This window comes from Ischnura elegans, assembly GCF_921293095.1.
Source record: "Ischnura elegans chromosome 13 unlocalized genomic scaffold, ioIscEleg1.1 SUPER_13_unloc_4, whole genome shotgun sequence".
Lineage (NCBI taxonomy): Eukaryota > Metazoa > Arthropoda > Insecta > Odonata > Coenagrionidae > Ischnura > Ischnura elegans.
Window position 1 is genome coordinate 10,020,301 of NW_025791660.1, and position 20,616 is coordinate 10,040,916.

At 38.2% G+C, this 20,616-nt stretch overlaps 2 protein-coding genes across 5 annotated transcripts in view; both read right to left on the minus strand.

Annotated features, from left to right (window-relative positions):
• LOC124173319 overlaps positions 1-8,884 on the minus strand; it is a 56,007-nt gene extending 47,123 nt beyond the window's left edge. For all 4 annotated transcript variants that reach the window (XM_046552842.1, XM_046552843.1, XM_046552839.1 and 1 more), the window contains exon 1: positions 8,780-8,884. The gene's annotated coding sequence lies outside the window, so the exon portion shown is untranslated. The remainder of the gene's footprint in view (positions 1-8,779) is intronic.
• LOC124173312 overlaps positions 1-20,616 on the minus strand; it is a 185,291-nt gene that overhangs the window by 102,113 nt on the left and 62,562 nt on the right. The window lies entirely within an intron of this gene.

A 20,616-nucleotide genomic window follows, 5' to 3' on the forward strand; every position in this document is an offset into this window, starting at 1 on the left:
TCGCGACACCTACGGCGGCTTTATTTTTAAAAGTTGCAAAACTGACTTTTGTTCCGCTAGATTAGCGATTGAGACCACTCTGTGCCGGTGCGATGCCATAGAATCGCTCACTTGTAGAGCGGTGAATTCGCCATGGGAATTGCTGTAGCGTTCGGAGCTTCATACCCCATCTCTGTGTGAACAGTTTTTTATCTTTCCCTTTGCAAAGGAACACATAGTTTTCTTTTATAATTCATTCATCTTTGGGCGTGCAGTTGCTAACATGCGTATAAGCACACGCCGTCACTGAAAATTATATGCACATTTGACCGAGTGGGTATCATCCATTTCTTCAAGTTTTAAATATTTTTTGAATATTCAAACCGAAATATATCTATTTGTTATTCTATTGGCCTCGCTTTCTGATTTTACCCCAGTTAACTATAGAAAACACAATGGACGGATTCACCCTACTTAAACGTCACTGAAAAATCATTGGTGAGTGTAATATATACGTTTAAAGGTATGGGTGACATCTATTTTGCTCACAAGTGTATAATAATTTGTGCTTAGTGCTTTATCATAATTTTAAAATATCAGCATAAGTCGTGTGTGGGACGGTGTTAGGACACCAGCCGTTTACTCATAGAAAGGAAATGCTCTGACGAAATTTCGCGAGGCATACATTAAAGTCATGCATCGTATAGAGGAAAAGTTTCTTTGTATTTTATCGATTTCACGGATTGTCTTTCTGCAACGAATCCCATATATTCGTTGCATATTCAAGGCGTGGCCGGACGAGTGCAAAAAGCACCTGTCTTTTACTATATTATCCGAAAATCTTCCCACAATATGCTGAACGAATCCCAGCTTCTTCAAATTCCTGCCACTAATATTTCTCATGTAGGTTCCCCCCGATAAGTTTTACATTATCACAACTCTTTTGCACTCAATTTCGTCAGTCGCCTTTATATTTACACCATCTATAGTATATACATGGGGACGACCTCCGCAAGAAATGTACCGCCGTGAAAAGATATCAAACGATAAACAATGTTACAGCGTAAAAATAAGGAAAACGGCACAGAAGGACATATTGTAATGCAACGGAACATGAAACAATAAACATGTCAACGAGCATTTTAATTAGTGGAAATCTAAGCAAAAAATTTCATATAATTACGACTTTCTAGGGATTATCACCATTGCCAAGGAAAGTTACTACGGATGATGATGCAAAACACTAAACGCAAACGATTCAACTAATAAATTTAAATTCATTGAAAATAACTGAACCCATAACATTCTGTATAGTAGTATATTTCCGCTTCTAGTTATCAAGAATTAAGAGTTTACTAGTTAAGTTAATCACTCTCTGCCCAAAAATTTCCGGGACACATGTTAATATACACAATATATCTATAGTCAGTATTTTAAATTGATCGATCGGAATAATCGCTTTTTTTCCAATATGAAAAAATACTTTAAATATCGAATATGAAAAAACTTTGAAATCATATCATACATGTATTGTAATGGATTCATGTGTCATAAACGGTTACGATACGGCACAAAAACTCGCTCGGATTGCAACTTAACATCGCCAATCACTCCTTTGGATTGGTCATACGGATGTGCTTATGCTCGAGTGTGAGCAATCGCGGCTCACATCGCGCGGATAGCTTTTTCGTGTCCAAATATTCATGTAAAATGTGATGTATCTGCACATTTGAGATACCTACATTATCAGTCATCTCACACACTGATTCCACACACATTCCATGGATTTTATTCACGATTTCTAGCGTGACGACCTCTTTCGGGCGTCCTGAACGTTCGACGTCACTTGAGCTGGTACGACCACAACGGAATTCAGTGAACCATTTCTTCACCATTAAAATTAATACCGCAGAGTTTCCCTAGTATTTACAAAGTCTTTCCAAGGCTTTGGTGACATTTTTTGCGCAAAAATAATATTTAGTTAGCACGCGAAATTCCCTTTTTTCCATTATTGTTAAAATTCGGAAGGTTGTCTGCTGTCACATGGTTTTCTGCAATGTCTGTCAAACGCAAACTAAACGAGGGAACCTGCTCGAAATTTCACTGCTGTTTAGTAATAGGTGTAAAACTAACGGAAATATTGTTTTTTTACATTAACTAAGTGGGAAATTGAAAAAGTCGCTAACTTATCAAATGATCCTCGCAATAAAAGTGTAAATAGGCGGCTTAAAAATAATCGTGGGTCAGTTAATGGAAACGGAACTCGAAAATGTTCCTCGAATGAGTTTAAATAATAATTATTCTATTTTCCCTGTTGATAAAAATCGTATTTTTGGGGCCGATATGAAATGTGACAAGGCTACTCTCACTACGTACCGGGATTCTTGGTTGCGTAAAATAAGGTATTCAATAGCGACGTCGTTAATAATGGCGATTTTTGGCGTTTTCCAGTAGAATATTATAGTAAAAACATCGATTTCTAAGCATTCAAAGTATATTTCGCAAATAACAGTTTAAACATTCCAAATGAGTTCCACCCGCCAACAGGTGTATAGTGAAACAACTCAATTACCCCACCAATAATAATAGAAGTTTTCGAAAGCAATTTAAATGTAAAAAAATCATTCGTCGCCTAAATAACGAAAAAGTGGTTGAGCTCAAATACAAAAAATATCAATGGGACAGAATAATAAATAAAACAATCATACAACATTAACATTATATGGGGTAACAGTGTTACCCCGCTCAGTCGCGGTAGGGTTAACGACAGCTCACAACATCAACAGGTAGTTATTTTTTGGCCCACAGACAAACTGGAAGAATCAGCCCTGATAGAATGGATCTTCGCAAGTGTTCGCAACAATTTACTTGGAAACAAGAAACATATGACACACGAGTAGTAAATAAAAACAAATTCGAGAAGTATGTGAAGGTTATGGAGGCTAAAAACTCGGCTATAACATTACACAATCAATAAATCAATAATAATGACCCTAAAGGGAAAAATATTTTCTCAATGAAATTAAATAAAAGAAAAGTTGAAGTTACATCCCTTGGGCATAATAGAGAAACGCGAATATATACCGAAACGCCAACAATTCACCAGCCTCCAACCTTAAGCTTCATTTAATTAGCAATTTAGAGGCTATCGCTAACTTATGTCATTCTTAGATCGCCGTAGCGCACACAAAAAGCTTAGAATGATTGCACCATTACTCGCGAATCTGAATGAAAACTCATATAATATCATTAATCACACGATTGTATACCTTCGTATGCTCATTCAAGATAAACAAATGCCTGCCTGAGGCGACGACAACAGTAATACCAACACCGAAATATTGAATATGCACCTAATTATTTCTCTCCACGTATTTTGGATAGTAATACATCGCAGTAAACAAAGTAAATCTCCGTTCCGACAAAGATGTTTGGCACGATCACTTCACAATACAGAAAATGTCATCAACCTCGCGAAAATGCAATTAGAAATCGAGCGAAGTAGTACACACTAACCTCAAATATCTACTTTAAAAAACACCGCAATGCACTATTTCACGCACAGAAGTAATCATAAGCTTAAATTTACAAATGGCACCCACACATTGAAGCAATAATCGTAATTATTAAACACGAATAGTTCCATGCAGTGCAAGGCTTAAAATTCGCAAAATACAAACCGACAGGAACTCTGGCAGCCAGAAAGTCATCGGAGCTCACGAAAAAATCATTTTCAACTAAATAAATCCACGAAAGAAAGATAAATATGCAATAACACGCTATATTCTACACTCTTACCTTCGAGAACAACATCTATTTACAAACAAACGAAATATATGTGGCGCGTAACCAAGGACAATAATAGCAGTAAGTGAAGCTCAATTTCTCTGAAGGAGCAGAAGTGGCGCCGCTCAATTTGTTAAGAAACTTTTGCAAACCACTGTACAAGAATCTGTACATTTTTCTGAATGGTTTTCTGAACAGATTCTTGTACATTCTCATGGACAAGATCCACGAGTAGGTGGTTACACGGTACATTTTTTCGGACATTTTTTCGTACATTTTTTAATGCGCAACAAATTATTTCAACTTCAAATATGAACCAATGGGGAACATGCAAACTTTTTTAAAAGTACTAGAATAATAAGATCCTTACCTCAAATGTACTTACCAAAAATTTCGCGGATGAATAATGTTTTATAGCTGAGATATGAGTCTTTAAAAATAATCTTTATCGACTGTTTGAAAACACGTGACGGAGCGTGCGCGCGTTACATCACGGCCTGGAATCCACTGATGACAGACAGAGGAAGTGGATAGAAAAATTGTCTATTTAGGGACTCAAACGCAAATTTGGCGAATATAATTGCTGCTTTAACGTCAAACTCGGATTGTGAATATATTGGGTTGCCAAGGCGTTGTTGAAATAAATAAAGGCGATTGTTTGGGGGGCTTTGGAAAGATTAAATTAAAATAAGTTGATTGCAGATTGTGATCTACGTTACACACCTACATCATTTGCTTAATGCAGTAAGTATATTGTAGTATGGACCTTCAATAGAAAAACATGTGAAAACCATATAAATAGTGTATCCCATAAAACCATATAAAGTGCCCCGACGTCTAGTACCTCTATTTACTCGCCGGAGAAGTTTTTTGCTTGTGTTCGAAGGGACAAAAATAAGAGTAATGAGTGGTTAATGATCCACAGAATGGAGTCAAATACATTATCTATATTGTCAACGGGATATCCTCAACGTAAGTATACTATTAAATCAGGGTTACCGCAGGATTTTATCAAGTTACTTATTTCACTTTTTAAACAACTCTATAAATGTACCTATCATTCTACCCATTGTAGGATCTAATTATAAGGAAAGTGGCTGTTTACGAGAATAAATACTGATTACGATTAAACCACGGTGAAAAATAAGGAATGTAATGGGCGGCCGGCCTCTGGTCACAAGGAATATTCTCAAAGTGTCTTTCGCCGATATCGTTAAAATTTTGTTGGATAGTAGTGTTCCATAATAAAAGCACATTTTCAAAATTTCTCGTGCCCTTAAGCCTTGTGATATAATAAACAGGACATAATAAAGGCAGTTGAATTTTAGATTTGAAAGCAAGTGGGTCGTGATTTCTCTCCATCCTCCTGTGAATCGGCGCACGCTACAGGAATATACGAGAAATATGAGGCTTTTGGCAAGGTAAATTCAATATTTATTACTGCGATGCCCATAACGTTCGCTGCATGTCAACGCAACACCCAAAATTTCGACTCGCTTTGTAGTCGGTCTCGATTCAAAAACAGGAACTTGAGTAAATACAGCGTAAATAGTACTTGAATCTTATTTCTTTGCCTATCACATGCTTTTTATGACCTTTTAACGATCATTTGGATCTCAATCTTGGACAATTCTCGCGGTTCATACATTCAGCGCCTTTCCATCTGATCCTTCATTTTACCCATCCCCTTTTCTTGTGTTCCATTCTTTCGCTACCTATATCCAATCAGTGAGATACCTATCCAAGTCAAGCAAGATCATATCAAATCGAAATAACTATCGGGGCCGTACGTAAACAAAGAAGTCGCCTATACAAGCCAGATGAAATGAATGTGTCGTTTTCGTATTCTGCCACCAGGTGACTCTGAGTTCAAATTGTATGATTGTCTGAATGAAATTAGAGCAGGCGTTCAGAAATTCATACATTCTTACATTTTGCGTGGTTACACGGTGCATTTTCGCGTTCATTCTGAGATTCAGACATTCTCACATTTTCTTGTACATTCTCATGTACCGTGTAACCAGGCCTTAAGTAATGTGCTCTCGTCCAATGGTGGGACAAATTGTTACGTTGAAATAAACCATAGAGTACAATTTCATCTAGGCAAAAAAAGGTTTGGATCATCATGTAACGAATTTAACTTGTGTGCAGCTATGATCAAAAATTGGTTATTTACACCGCTGGAAAGAGATAATGCCATTTTTCGAATCTAAGCAGACTCTAGAGTTTATTACGGCCCAATATCGGAGACAAAATTTAAACCATTTCCTTAATATAACAGAGGAGACAAAATTTTAAGCATTTCCATATTATCACAGAGGAGACAAAATTTCCAGCATAAAATAATAGCAGATTGATGATACACACGACTGCCTACTCATGAAGTCCTATAATTTCATCATGATACGAAAACTTTTACCCCATCAACAAATCATTGTAGCACACGGTATATTAAAACTAGAATACTGTCTTAATACGGGCGAAAATCGATTGAAATAGTTCGTAAAAACAGGCTGAAATGATGACACGACTAAATAGAAACAGTGTAACAAACGTAATACAATCGTAAAATATAAAACTCCAGACCTCCAGCGTTAATTACGCCTTGGTCCTGAAAATCAAAAGATTATATATTACGGACGAAACACGGTTCACCAAGAGATAAAATTGTACCGAGGAAAATTGTAACAATCATAAAATCACTCCCTTCCCAAATACAAACATAAAATAACCGCGATTCATTTGTTGGAAACCATGAAGTTGAACAGCTGTCAAATATTAACTAGTATAGCATTCATAAGTGCGAAGTTATAGATGCTCTCAGCTCAGAAATATCACCAACCTTCCAACTGCCAACGAAACGTCAACTGAATACGTTGGAACTACAACAGACAGATCCTTACCACATCAAATAACTTCACCAAATACGATCATATTCGTCAATGAAGGTCAATAACAGAAGCACTCTAGAAGAAGAATAATAAGCCAAAACAAAACTTCTAATCAATGGCAAGAATACGTTTGTTCACGACTGCTAGAAGCCTTTAAGTTCAGGCAAGAGCAAACAACAGAAACACTCATTACATGGATCATACAAACGAGAAATCCACAAGGAATTCTTTGTCCCATTACTTGTTTCACATGCATCGAAGTAACGTTGTGACTACTTACCGACACTTACACACAAAAACAGATTAAATTTTCGTAATTATTCCCAGCGAGGCATTTCACAAACAATGAATAAATACCTATATGAGTTATGGTTGATTAACGCATTGAATTACGAAAAACCAATTTCAAGAATTATTCATTACTAACAGCCGAGTTCAAATTTTAAGTGTTACAATCCTTGCACGTCGTCGGAAAAGTGGTAGATATAGAACCGTCAGGCAATGTTAACCCTCCTAAATATTATATCAAACTTCTTAGATATTATGAGACTAACGTTATCCATTTTAATTATTTCGTCATTGAAATACGAATGAATAGCTGATAAAACATCACCACTAATAAAAATTTAAGGGTTAAACAAGCGTACGAAACAAATGGTGGTCTTGAGTATGCTCACAATAATTCCACGAGAAAAATCAAAATTCGCACCTCAGTATTACCGTCATACCCAAATGACCAAATCTTATAACAAATTCCTACATTTGGAACATGGCACACAGTATAAGGTAAGGTTCCTTAGACTCCGGTCAAGTGTTATTTAGTACTTTTCTGCGTAATTCCTAAAAATTTCTTATTTGTGCTCTAGGAAAAACATCGCAATCATAGCTCACGCCGAAGAGTATAAATAAGCTCGCTTGACAAAATAAGGTGACACCGTGTTCATAAATGCAACTACATGTTTATAGACACGGATGTTTTCTTTCAGTGGTAGAGCACTACATAGAAACTAAAATGATGCATGAAGGTATTACAAAAATGCCGGCGAATAGCTAACACCAACATAGATAGACTCCGAAAAGTTATGAATTAAAATATGAGAAAAGAACAAAATATGCACCTTAGTGTTAACGTCATACACACGAGACCAAATCTTAATAACAATTGCCTACATTTGGAACATGGCCCACACTATTCACGATTCCTAGACTCCGGTCAAGTTTTATGTAGTATTGCTCTGCGTAATTCCTGAAAATTTCTAATTTGTACTCTAGGAAAACATCGCAATCATAGCTCTCGACGAAGACTAGAAACAAGCTCGATTGACAAAATAAGGTGACGCCGTGTTGATAAACAAATGAAACTACGTGTATAGACACAGATGTGGTTTCCTTCAGTGATACATCACCACATAGAAATTAAACAGAGGCAGGAATGTATTACTAAAATGCCGGCGAATAGCTAACACCAACATAAATCGGCACCGACAAGTAACAAGACATGCGTTTTTCATTTCCATTGAATTCTATGTAAGCACCATATCCACTACTACGTACTTACGGCTACCCACTATTGAAAATTAACCAATTCACTTTTGAAATTCATAAACGCATACCTCAGGCCTTCGCCATTACTCTGTATAACTAAATATAACATAAATCATGACCATTCAAATCGTTAATGAAATAATCGCGACGTATTTCCAGTGATAGTGAAACGACAAAAGGAGTGATCAAGCCGAAGACATTATAGTTGAGTATCACCCGACATAACTGATCTATCTGGCTCAAACGAGAAGCACACGCTCTATATTTCGTAAACTGAGGCCCTTGCAAAGTACGTATTCTAACACAAGACAGAATTCAACAGTGAAAGCAAGCACGCAGTAAATGCACACGAAGCCATAACACAATCAAACATAAATCAAAAAAGAGATAAATTAGCAAACAAAAAGATCTTCTCCCATTGCGGACAAAAAATCATTTGGAGCAAGTACCCGGGCAGAGCACAATCATTCTAACTCTCCTGGAGCAGGAGTAGTGGCGCCAAAAACTTAGTAATATGACCTCTGATTAAAACTTCACTCCATCAAAACAGTAACATACATATGATTACTTGAACTTACTCAGGTTGGAATGCACACTCCCACAAGCCCTGATTGCGATGGAAGATGAAGAGCCCAGCGAGAGAAATGCTATTAAAACTTCAGAATAAGACGGCTCTTTCGAAGATGACAACGCGAGCGATGAGCAGGAAATGAGCTAATTTTGGCGCTAGCGCGCTACTCAGGACAAGTTTCAAGAAGATTCCACTAGATAGCGGGCGAATTCAAATTTCCCCCACCTCGGCTTAGCTCACCCTCCCACAGACCTACGACTTCGCTTCTGCCCCCCCTCAGAAAGAAATCTTGGATCCACCCCTGGCCATGGACGTCACCATTATTTCAGATGGGAGTTCAATCAATTTATGTTCGAAGTCCACACACTTCCAAAAATAGAGCAGTAATTAGTGGCATCGCAATATTAACGAAAGGAATTTTTTTTAGATAGTTAAAATCTTTTCATACAGTTCCCAGCGCCTTATACGTGAACTAATTCACCAAATTCGAAGCCTATCCCCACCCCTTCTTCATGAATACCTCCCCCCTCCACTGTCGAAACCAAGTCCCTCTCCGTCTTCGTTGGGATGACTCAGTCAGGGTCACGAGCATCTTCCCACCCCAACCCCTTCCACGCCATCCCCACTCCATTGGATCGGAGCGTGGGAACGGCGACGACGCAGTTTCTCACAAAAGCGGTCTGTTTGCTGCAAGCGGGGCCAGCAAACGCGAACCACTCCTTCTCCTTACATTCTTGCCTCCCCTCTCACAATCTTAGTTCTTCTCTAAAGGCCGTTTTACACGGTACACGGAATTGCGCAGGTTAGAGCTGCATTAATTTCTAAAATAGCGTGGAATTGTGCGAATGCATGACCGAAATTAGAACAGGGGCTATTTTGCCTTCTCGCATCCACGCATTCTCGCATGTGTTCTAGCAATTCACCGCTTTACACGACGCAATTTTGATTGCGCCTTCACACGTATGTCAGACTGCGCAATTCCGTGTACCGTGTAAAACGGCCTTAAGATTTGGGCTTTATGAATCAAATCAATTGGGTGAATCGGTTCACTGATTCAATCACATCTTTCTTTTGATTCTCATTTATTCGTTAGAATGCATAACTCACCAATCACGAGAACGACTTCCTTGGTGGATGACGGAAGAATAAGCAATATTAAGCAACCAAAGCTTCATGGCAATGGTAAATAACCTGACTATAGAAAGATCGCACTTGGAGTACGTCGATTAAGTGTGGTACTCGTACAAGGTGGGACCGGAGGATGAAAACAACGTATCACACTTCAGGGTGACCAAATTCGAGATGAGTTGATATAAAGAAATTGCAGTGTTTCCGATATTACAAACGAGATAGGAAGGGGATCTCTACACGAGCGTAGTGTGCACTTTTAGTTAAATTTACATCGCAAACTTAAAGTTATTTTTTTATAAGACGACGTGAAATATCCTTCGATTGCGGTCACACTAATGAGTACGGGATTATGGGACGAAAATAAAAAACACAGTGCTAAACTGAAATATCTAAAATACCATTATTTCTCGTAATAAAAGAAGTAGCCATGGTGTCTTCCTGAATAAATTGATATCGTCATTCATAAGGAAAAATCATTGCGTATTCATATTTGTTCTACCTTTCCAAGCTAAATTTAGTTACGGGAGACATCGCGAGAGTGATGTTCGGGATCTGATATTTTGGAAAGTTACGACAATATGGCAATAAAACTTTAGGAAAACAGTTGAATTATCAATCCCATCGATTAAAAATGTAACTGGCTGGTATCGGGTGAAGATTACTGTTTGATTGAGCAGATGTTCATAATGACAAGAGTGTCGATATCATTTTCTTAAACTATGTAAGTAAGGTAGAAAAAGCATTACGTCTTTCCTCCACATAGGCGCGGGTTCGAGAGATATACGCATGTAAAGATTTCGCGCAGCATGATTTCCCTTGAATAATTCCTCCTTCTCAAATACCATACGGTAATCCAGTGGATAAAGGCTCTTCATTCCTGTGCCTTGATTCGTGGGACACAGATTAGTTTCATTGCAATCCTAAATTCTATCTCTCTTATAATTTTTGAAAACATTGTTGCCACTCATCCACATTCATTTTATTTAACTATTTAGGATTTTTTTTCTTTTCCCACGGGCGGATCCAGGATTTCTTTCTGGGGGGCACAAGCAAGGCGGTATGAAGGATTTTGTTCTGGGGGCACAAGTATATCCCGTAATACAAAACGTATGCAATGATGACGGGACGATGTTAAATATCTTGCATATTTTTTCAGGGTCCGGGGGGGGGGGGGCGCAAGCACTCATTTTCCCCGTAGACCTGCATATCTTTTCAAATTAGTTTCGGGATTTTAAAAGGGACTCCGAATCGCGCCTTACCACGCGAATTTGAGGGCGTATATATAATCACTTACACGTGAATTTCCGGGTGTTGTGCCCATCCTCGTCGCAGCCATTGCTGCCTATGGCAGTAGCTCATAGAGAAATAACTCAAGGGGGAAGAGCAAAAGATTTCTGGAGCTATTGTCACTTTTGTAGTAAAGACAAGTAATTAAGTCACTTATAAAGTCTAAGAAAGTTTTATTTAAACTGACCATACTCATGCACAAGACAATGCCATAATATGATAATAAATAGTTACATTGGTGTTTCAGCAATGTTAGGCAATGCGGGTGGCCCCGCTAGAGGGGGGCGCGCCCCCTATAAGTGCAAGGGGTGGTTCCACACGAGGCAAGCAGCACTCATCTTAGCTTTCAAATGAAACGCAGTCTTTCGCCAGACACAGGCCAAGCACACAGGACAGTGAGAAGAGCTCTGAGCAGAAACTGGGATAGTATTCAGGACACGAACAAACAATAAAACTACTAGTTAGCGATATTTAAACGAAGGGTTAGGAATTATTAATTCCTTGGTAGGAGACTGCTAATGAAATTGGAACTGAAATAATGACCACTTCCTTATTTAAATAAAATCTGTTATTATTTAATCTGTAATAAATACCCTTTAATTAATTTCTGTGGTCTTCACATGGATTATTTACTTAAAAACGTTCAGGAGTTCGCTTTCCAAAACCAGAAACTACCTCCAATTTGAAATTTCTATCGATTTAGTAAATCCTTGATACCATTTTTTTCTATTCTAAATCCTATCCGAATCTGCTTCGTCAGTAACATATTCTTATGCTTGACTAAAATGATATTCGTCCATTATTCATCAACACCTTTATTTTCTTTTGGTTTCGTATGTCAATGCTCTTCGCTGTTTCCGTGCAACTGCTATGATGAGCAAATGGTAGCGGCGTAGCGAGGGAGGGGGCGTCCGGACCCCCCAAAAATATAAAAACCCTATCACTTCGCTTCATAAAAGAAAACAAAACATCGAAAAATCTTTCATTTACAAACGAATTATTTGACTGAAGAAGTTTCATTCGATAATTAAATGTGTAAAGATTTTTTTAATACCATCTACCAGCTACACTCCTTATAAAAAAAATTTCCACCCTGGTTTTGGACCCCCCGAAATTCCTGGCTACTCCACTTGGCGTATTTTGACTCATCATCAGTTTTCTCTCCCAAGTGTTGTCTCACAAACATTTTCTTTTGCTCGACAAAGAGGGTATTCGTCCAATGTTCATCCACCGCTTTTTTTTCGTGTGTCAATTCTCTCCGTAGTTTCAATGTAACGGCGATGACAAGAAAATGGCTGATACAGGGAATAAATCGATACATCAGCTCTCTTCGTAGTATTATTGTTAGTGGTACAAAAGAAGGAGGGGATGAAGACGATTTGTAGAGTAGAACAAGTTCTTTCTATGCTTTTTCTAGTTTATTCGCCCGTTGTGACGTGCAAGTGTGAGATTATTCTCATCCCCTCTCTGACCACACTTCGCTATCAGTCAAGGCGACGCACATAAAGAGGACGCTAGCAAAATTCTCACTTGCATAGGATATTGTTTTTTGACCGCCAGTCGAATTTTTCCAATAAAACAGCGGAAAATCAATTCAAAGACTCGATGCCAAAATAAAATCTATTCTACGATAAATAATGTCACTGGTAGGTATGTTGAAAACAGTCAGTTATGTATGAGTAACAAATTCACCTCAAAATACTTCAATCAAAAATTGAGATTTGAGGATCTCATATCCATTTACTGAAAAGCGTACATATAATGTAACAAAATTTCCTCATCTCAGGTTATCACGTTTGGTTATAATCATTAGTTGCACGAAGGTGGGAACGCTTCCACCAATGTGCTGCATTGGTATTTTACTCGTTGTCTTAGAATTAAAACAAAGATGTATATAATCCATCGATTTGAGTTCAAAGTACTCATGTTTACCAAGCACAAGATAATTGGAGGTACAAGCTATTTACTTCTACTTCCTATGTCCCCGATTTTCCGTAATATTTCAAGGAGTAAATGTCATAATTTTATATTCTGTATCTGGTGCCCTCAAATAAGTACAAAGCATTTGAGTGGGAGGATCGCTCCACAACCGTACGGTTTTCCCCCGTACGGGCGAAACCGTGCTGTGTGAAATGAGCGAGGTTGCAGATTGAGACGCGATCGGGCGATAAGGGTCTGCCTCCGAATACACGCCCCCCTCCGCCATGATGGCCACCCTCAGTCCACATTAACCAGATATGAACCCAGCATTTAGGATGATAGCAATTAGGAGAGGCAGCATTCCTACGCTTTATCTCAATAGAGTTCTTGATGAGTCAAATCTCGCGTCTGCACTCATCACGGCTGGCCAGTGGTCGTCACTGCCACGATGAAGTTCTTCGTTTTGGAATCGGCCTTGTAAGTGGAGCGGTTATATAAACTGGAAGTCTAAAGTCTTGGTTATCCGACACATTAACACGCAATAGTAAATGTCGGTACGTATGACATTCAGAATGAACGCCAAAATGGGTCATGTTATGCCCAACATGTGCGAATGCATGAACTGAAAATATAACCTATTCTAATATGATTCATAAATTCCTACATGCTTAACCACGGTAATCGTTCGTGCATGTTCCATAATTTTTTTAATCTCCGAAGTAAACATGTCTTCATTTTTCGTGTATACAAATGCGTCTTCAGTTTTCTTGAATAGCTCATATTATTCAATAATAATTTGTATTCTCAATGCACACCGCATTTTCCAAAAAGTGTTTCCTTTACTTTTGTTATAATTAGCTCTATTCAGTAAATATTAAAACTACGTGTTATATTGTGCTGCTAAGTTTATTGGCGGATATAGGTAAATGCCAATATAATTATGAGAGAGTAGAATGTATTCATTTATTTATAATTAGAAGTCTTGAAATTTAATTTCTCTCAGAAGAAGCTCACAGCAGAGGTTATAGGGGGTATATCACGGGAGAATGATATCAATTAATGTAAATAGATGCGGAGAAAGACGGAGAGCTATTAATAATAAAATAAAAATAGATGTTCATCGATCCCATTTCGGTGAAAAAAATTAAATCCATAATATGAAATATTGGGAGGCTATATTCAGTTCCGGATCAACGGGGAAGGTCCCCCCATTTGGTCAAAACACACATTTGAAGTTATTACTTTGTATAGAAGTATTTTTTTTATATTTTCCTTCATATTTACCGACTTTAAGGAATTGAAATGCAAATTAGCTCTAAATTACTTAGTAGGACATACTACTTGGTAGAAAAATGTTCACTCGCTGTTGGTATTCTGCAATCGAGTGATAGATACAGAGATGTTACAGGCAGTGGCGCCGACCTCATGGGGCCTGAGGGGGCCCGAGCCCCCTCAAAAATTCTTCAAGGGTGTGAGGAAAAATGTTTCAGGCTTGTGAATTTTTCCCGGAGTGTCCAGATATCGTGATTTGAGTTATCAGGGTTCAAATTTTGATCATATGACTCTTCTAAAATGCTTAAAAATCTTAAAGCTCCTTACCAAACTTACAGAAATTCCCGGGGCAAGATCCCCGGTTTGCCCCCCCCCCCCCAATATTTTTCCTAAGTTGGCATCCCCGGTTGTAGGGGGCCTGTACCCCCTTGGGTATCCAATTTACACCTGATAGAATCGTAATCTCCACCCCCCCTTGCCCCCATCCTGGATCCGCCACTGACTGTAATCAAAGGATTATAATTGCTGAGCAGAGCATAAAGTTATGCGCGCATTACTATAGTCTGGGCATGAGAATAAACTTGAAATAAAATTGGTATTATTGAATGATAAAATGCGAGAGAGGATTTTAATCAGCAAGCCATGAAGAATTTCTACTAAAAGATTCTTACAAGAAGAGGTCACATATCTTGCCCCGCCTTTTTACGACATCAATTTTCCAACGCAACATTATTTGGTAAAAACGGATGGAAACCCCTGTCAGACCGTTGATTAAAAATATACTCATACTCTTCCATAAATTCAGGAGAATATGCCATATCTTATGAACGCTAACATACTACGGTAGGTACATCAGATCATATAAATAAAATAAGAGAGATAGACTGTAGAAAAGCCAGATTCAGAATGTCTTTTTTTCCACCATAAATAAGGGAATATAACGGTAGCATAAGAACTCACAAACAGATTTGATGACATTTAGTTTACTCTACAAACTTATTTATACCTTTAATTTTGTTATTATTTCCAACAGCATGTGGTTACATAATTTGAAGCATTATGCGTAATGTTTTATGTACCATGTGGTGTGCATGTGGGAATCCAATTGAATTCTGGTTATTAATCATCCCCTGCCAAACACCCTAGAGGTAGCTCGCAGGTATTATGTAGATGTAGATTTATTGTAGCTTATTAAGATACGTATAACTTAATGAGTGTTTCTGAATTTTTTCTTATTATTTCCATCAGTATGTTTTGTTTGTTACAGCTTTTTCGGCATATAACCGTAATGAGATACATCGCAAATGTTCCCTTTGCATGAATGTGTCATTGAAATTTGTTAGTGTCCGTGACGCTATTTGGACTGTGTGGTGTGCATGAGGGAATACTATTTCATTCCGCATGCTGTTGATTGATCACCCCCTGCCAAACACTCCAACAGCCCTATGCAGTGGCGCCGACTCCATGGGACCTGAGGGGGCCCGAGCCCCCTTCAAAAATTCGTTATTGGTGTGAGGATAAAATGTGTCAGCCTTGTCGATTTTCCCCGGAGTGTCCAGATATCGTGATTTGAGTTATCAGGGTTCTAATATTGTTCATATGACTCATCTAAAATGCTTAAAAAACTTAGAACTCACTACTAATAAAATTTCCCGGGGCAATATCCCCGGATTGGGCCCCCACAATATTTTTTCTAAGTCGGCACCCCTGGCCCTATGTCTGCTTGTTCGACCCTATAGACGCAGTTTAGCCAATGGGGCCAATGCCCTTCCTCGGCTGCTTAGGTCGACCCTATCCCATCCCCTCCAGGACGTCATTCAATGCTATTTGCAGTGTTTTTTTTTAATATTTGTTGCTTATCTTATAAATCTTAAGTTGGGAATGAATTCTTCTTTTTTCGCTCATCAGATGGAAATTCTAATCGGAGTTCTGGTGTTAACTGATAACCATTCAGTTTTATATTAGCCGATATGGAATATAAATATGCTAAATCCGTAAATATGTATGCTACAACTTCGTTTCGCAGTTCTTAACTTCTTGCTCAGAAAAACAGAGGGAATTCACTTTATACGTTTTAAAATCTATGGTAACAACAAATTTATGATCATATAAAACATGGCTATAACAGTCAGTTGATCATGGACTCACGCCGTGAAGAAGTCTTGTAATCCTTCTTTAACTTTCTCGTTCAGCGGCCGGGGAAAGGTATATGCGTCCCGCTGCGTTGGGTCCTTGCCTTGGGACGGCTGCGAACTTCTGCCTTTCGTCCATGCAAGAGATCTTCCTACAGGGGAGGGATAAATATTTTCAAGGGACTCGTATCGTGGAAGAATTTACCTCAACGAGGCTCCGGCGCGAAAGATTTTAATTAATATTTATTGTTTTTTTTTATTGGTTTTCCATTTTTATATTATATTCTTCCAAGGCGCCGACTCCATGGGACCATAGTAGGCCGGCACCCCCTCGAAAAATTCGTTATGGGTTGAGAAATAAATGTGTCAGGCTTGTCAATTTTCCCCGGAGTGTCCAGACATCGAGATTTCAGTTATCAGTGTTCTTATGTTGATCATATGACTCTTCTTAAATTCTTAAAAGACTTAAAACTCACTACTTATAAAACTTTCCGGGGCAAGATCCCCGGTTTGGGTCCTCCAATATTTTTTGTAGATCAACATCCCTGTATTCTTCCTTATTTAGTAATGTAAGTACGTATTTTATAACTTTGTACATTTTATTTTTTTGTTTTTCCGCTAAACTATGTTTTTCACATAGTACCTCAGTATTTAGCATTGTAAAATAATTGATTTTTTAAAACTTTACGAAGAAAAGACAGAGGGAAGACTATATATAAATGAATTATTTGATGCGGCAATGTCCATATTGTGGAATTGATGGCTAACAATTCCAAATGTCTGTAATTAACCCACCACTGCTTGCTCCGAAGCTGACTTGAAACGCTTAAAGGGCGGAGAGGTTAATTTCACCTTCTTCATAATGTAATAACGGAAACAAAACCCTTTCTCCGCCTCCCCTTCCGGATGGCCGGCCACAAACTCGAAAAAGAAACGTTTAATTTGTGGTCGCGAGTGTGTGATTGAATTGACTCCAGATTCACAATCAAGAAGCTTATTTAAAGAGCATGGTGTTCGTAACTTGGTCATAATTCAGCGAAATTGACTTCTTTTTCTCTAATCACATACAAAGAAATGGGTTAAGAAATACTCCGAAGTTATGTTATCAATTCACTTTAAATATTAAATTAAAATAATATAAAATACTACCTAACGGAAGTAATAAGTAAGTGAACAAGATGCAAAGGTCTGTTTACATGATAGATTTAAAGCACGAGTTTGGTGAATTTGTTTGCGTGAATGAATTTTGTGGACTGGAACAAAGGCCTACACAGGACCATACCTGAAGGGGGGACAAGCAATGGTATAGTGGGAGGCAAGCCAAGTTGTGACATTTGAAAAAATAATTTTATTTGAGTTACCTATCTTATACTAATACATATCATTTTTCGTGGGCTTGAAGAAAATTTGTTGAACACTTTCATTTAAATTCAGCACTGATTTTCCTTAAAGACTTTTGAGTTAATTGCCCCCCCCCCTTTACTCAGCGCTGAGTACGCCCATGGACTGGAATAAGTACGAATGCATTAATCAAGCAGCAACAGATTCCATTCCCTATTCATGCATTCGCACAACATGATATCACTTGATCACATGGTTCATTCTTGCTTTCATACATACAGGCATTAGATCAATCGTATTAATGTATCGCGTAACCTATCGACTCCATTTTGAGAATTTCCATGCCACTTAAGAGACCTATTCTAAAACGAAGAACTTCGTCATGGCAGGGAAGACCACTGGCAAGCCGTGATGAGTGCAGACGCGAGATTTGACTCATCAATAACTCCATTGTGATAAAGCGTAGGAAAGCTGGCTCTGCTAATTGCTATCATCCCAATGGCTTTGTTCTTATCTGGTTAATGTGGACTCAGGGTGGCCATCATGGCGGAGGGGGCCGTGTAATCGGAAGCAGTCCCCCATTAACATCCTTATCGCCCGATCGCGTCTCAATCCGCAAACTCAGGGAGCGATCTTCTAATGAAATTCTTTTTACTCACTTGACGACACCAGATACAGAATATTAGAGTAGGATATTTGTTCCTTGAATTTATATAAAAAGCGCAGACAAATGAAGCAAAGAGCTTGCACTTCCAGTTCTCCCTAGTTAGGAAATTAGGCTTCCGACTCAGTCGCACAGAAATGGGAGTGTTCTCACCCTCATCAAACTAATCATACTAACCAAAGATCATAACCCGAGTTGAGAGAATATTTTTTCACAGACTGCGCTCTTCACTCAATGGACATGAGAATCTCAAATCTCACATTTAGGTGAAACCAGAGGAATATTTTGCGGATAGTGTGTTATTCATACGGTATTGACTATTACAATTAGCAACATTTGAGCAACATTTTTATCGCAAATAAATGAAAATGTTTTCATCAAAACGACATATTCCTTAGATTCCAAAGATTATTCACTTCATGCAGATTGCCGTTTAGTAGTACTGAAACTAATGCAAACGTTTCTGAAGAAGGGTGAAATGTTACCGTAGATAATTACATTACCTCAGTCAAACTCGCCGAACAGCGAAAAAGCTAGGGTACTAGCATTATGGGAAAGGTAAATAATTCGAAGAGAATTACCAAAAGAAATGAAATCACATTATTACCACAAGAACATATACTCAGCGATGGCCTATCCACTCGTTGTAAAATACTTCCGACTTAGCAGGTATTCATGGATAGTGTACAAGGAGACTACCTAAAACATATCGCGCAAGACGATGTTGAAAAAGCTCGATACAGAGTTGGCTGATACTCATATTAGATCTCGACAAAGCCTGGCGTGTCCAATGCATATTCTTCTGACGGGATTCTGCAAAAAAATATTTCCAGGCAATACCAAAGTGCAGAAAGAATCGATCAGTTTGGAATTGTATGACCTGCCAAAAGTATTTCTGTGGGCAACTGTGGACAATGAACGACAATGCTTGAATTGTAAAGCACCTTAGCCAAATGCGTGGCCTATCAAAAGCAGTTTTTTTGCTGTATTTAATTATCTTCCCAACTTCCATGTAGCCTAGGTAATATTTTTGATCATTCAAACATGATGATAAAATGTTTTGAAATGTCTTGGTTTGCTGTTTTATCCAATTACTGTGTGAAAATCCTATTAAAATAACATAACATGTAGGAAAAAAGAATTTCAAAGCAATACCGTCGAAACTCGCATTTTAAAAAAATATTATTTTTTTGTTTAAATAACCCCTGAAATAATGCAATAATAAACAAAAATGATAAACTAAAGCAATGCATAAATAAAAACATAGATAAACTGGAAAAATAAACAATTATAAGGTAGGAGTCAAAATGACTCCATTTGGTAGTTCTAGGAGGGGTGTCAAGTCCGGTATTCCTAGTGTTAAGATACATTATACAGTTCACGACAACCATAATATGCATCACTGTATATTCATTGCTCCTGTGTCTATTGTTTAGATGTTTATGTCTCCTCGCGATGCTGTACCCGTTTAAGGACAACGTGGGACATATACATACATATATATTTTTATCCCATTAATTCACTTACTTACTTGGGAAGGAAAAAATAGCCATGGATTCAATACATTTGCTTTTATAACATGCATAGGCGAATTTAGGGGTGGGGATGCATGGGGGTATGTGCCCCCCAGACACATAAAAAACATGCAAGATTTTGAATACGGTCCTATTACCATTGCGTTCCTTTTGTATTACGAGGTATCCCTGTGCCCCCCCCCCCCCGGTACAAAATCCTGGATACGGCCTTGCTTGTGCCCCCCAAGAAAAATTATACGCCCCTGACAACATACGTTAAGTCAGGAATTCATGGAATTGATCTACCACCGTCTCCATAGACAAAAGACGTTCGATTAGCGATTGCGAAAAGAATTTGCTCCCCAACGGAGAAGCTAGTCAGCGTCTTCTTTCAGTGTCTTTTCTAACGAAGTTCCCACATTTTACGGACGCCAACATGCTACTGAGGTTCAGATCATATAAATAAAATAAGAGAGATATATTGTAGAACAGACAGGTTCAGAATGTCATTTTGTCCACGATCAATAAGAGAATATAATGGCAGCGTTACAACTCAAAAATAGACTAGATGACTTGTGGTGTA